The sequence below is a fragment of the Tupaia chinensis genome, unplaced genomic scaffold (assembly GCF_000334495.1).
Source record: "Tupaia chinensis unplaced genomic scaffold, TupChi_1.0 Scaffold147500_1, whole genome shotgun sequence".
Taxonomy (NCBI): Eukaryota; Metazoa; Chordata; class Mammalia; order Scandentia; family Tupaiidae; genus Tupaia; species Tupaia belangeri.
In genome coordinates, this window is record NW_006207351.1 from 123,946 (window position 1) to 125,916 (window position 1,971).

Below are 1,971 nucleotides of genomic sequence, written 5' to 3' on the forward strand. Positions count from 1 at the left end.
GGAGAGGCCAGCGCCGCAGCCCGAGGCCGGGTCCCGGGTTGGGGACTGCAGGGGGAGGTGGCGGCGGCGGCGGGAGCCCCACCGGGGGCCTGGGACTGGGAACTGCCTCCAGCTTCACGGTCAGTTAGGAGGGAAAACTGGGGCAGGGAGAGGCTGGGGCGAGGCGAGGGGCGAGGACCGGGGCCGGGAGGCTCGCAGTGCCCCGGGCGCGCCGTGCAGTTTGCGTGGAGCGGGGTCGAAGTAGGGATCGTGTGCGCGCGCGTAGGGGGGCGTCCCGAGTAAGGGGAAACGGAGGTCGCGACTGGCCGGGGCGGGGCGGGCGTGCGTCCTCGCTTTGCCCCTCCCACTTCCCCGGTTCCTGGGAGATGGCAGAGAAGGGTGGTGAAGTCCTCTGTGTCGGGGAAAGGCCGGGCCGGGAGAGGGGGCACGAGTCCTGAGGCGTCCTCACCCTTCCGGGATCAGGCTCGCTCGCTCACCGAACGCTGGCCCAGGACCTTGCAAGGCCCTCTTGCCACGGGTGGTCGCCAGAGCAGCGCCTTCAAGGTGGGGGGGCCCTTCAAGGTGGGGGCGCGGTCCTTGGTCCCCGCGCTGGCCAGGAGCGCAGGGCCCGGACGTCCCCAGCTCTCCCCAGCTGGGACTGGAATCCCCAGCTTGAAGATGGTAATCACTGGGAACTACGGGTAGCCGCGGGGAGAGGGGAGGGGACAGCCAGCCCTGCCTGCTGTACGAGGATGGTCCGTGGTTACCCAGAGAGGGTACCTGCAAGGTGAAGCTGGATCACCCGAGGAGCCCATTAAGGCGGGACAGCCGGTAGGGTACAGGTTTTCAAAGCGCCGCATGAATAAATGGGGTTTGAGACTAGGAGGGCCGCAGATGACTTTCTGAGGTTCCAGTTTTGAGGGGCCTCCCTGTTCTCAAAAGTGAAAGTAACCCTTGGCAGCTGGATCCTCCGGACAAGGTGTTTCTCAGGTAATGGCTTCACATACAGTTTCAGAGGACTGTCGGGAGCCTACCTGGGTGGCTCTGTGTCAGCGTGTGTCCAGGGAGGCTAGCTGGGCAGGGACCAGTGTAACCACAGAACGCGGCATGGCAGTGGCAGCAATGCGCACAGTGGTTCTGGGGGGTGGGTCTGAAAAGGGTGCATAGAGGAAGTGCTGGCCGAGCTCTTCACTGCTGAGTGCCCAGATGAGTGGCCACTTCTCAGTGGGCTGGACATTAGCTATTTATGTGTCTGTGTAGTTCTCTGCAGGTGAACCTGAGGGGAAGACATCTCGTGGGGTTGGGCTTGGCCCTCTAGGGAACGGGGAGAGGTGAAGGTGGAAAGACTTCCTTCCTGATGAAGGCACAGGTGCCTCGCCTGCTGTGACACATAGATGCCTTTGACTGTGGTTGGACAGCTGGGTCCAGTGTCAGGCACTCTGGGGGATGAGTTAACAGGAGACCACTGACGTGGGACCAGCAGATTGCATAATGGTTATGTCGCTGGACTCAGATGTGGTCGACTGCAGTTCAAGTCTCGCACCCAGCAGCTTAAAACTCATGCCTGGTGTGTATGCGCGTGCGTGCCCCAAAACCCTGAGAAGAAGGGATTGCGGCATGGCCGTTCCCCCTGAGGGGTGATTGCTCGCTTTCTGTCTCTCTGTTTCTCCAGCAAGCGCACATGCCCTATAGCAAAACTATCTTTAAAAAAAGAGACCACTGACATTAGACATGGTGTTTGTGGTAGAGATTGATCACAAAAACAGACTCTTGCAAGTGGGGTTTTAGAAGCCAGGAAACTAAGGGGACTGAGGATTTAAAAGGTGGTGGCAAACTGAGAAATCGAAAGAGATAACAGGACAAAGTGTCCGAATTTAGGTACCCTGCTGTCCTCTCTATAAACAAATCTTTCAGCATGTCTGAAGGTACCGATCATGTATTTGAACTGTCCCTGTGACAGCTGGCAGAAGGTTTCTTGCTAGAGAAAGGTCA

The 1,971-nt window shown here is 59.3% G+C and overlaps 1 protein-coding gene across 7 annotated transcripts in view; it reads left to right on the plus strand.

The window, feature by feature from the left end:
- Positions 1-1,971, plus strand: part of ZDHHC3 (zDHHC palmitoyltransferase 3) — a 47,341-nt gene that overhangs the window by 465 nt on the left and 44,905 nt on the right. For 4 of the 7 annotated variants that reach the window (XM_006169752.3, XM_006169755.3, XM_006169756.3 and 1 more), the window contains exon 1: positions 2-119. The exons of 1 other annotated variant lie outside the window; for it this stretch is intronic. The gene's annotated coding sequence lies outside the window, so the exon portion shown is untranslated. Of the gene's footprint in view, position 1; positions 120-358; positions 661-944; positions 970-1,971 lie in introns of those variants that run through there. 2 more of the 7 variants (XM_006169754.3, XM_027768796.1) reach the window with 2 other exon arrangements.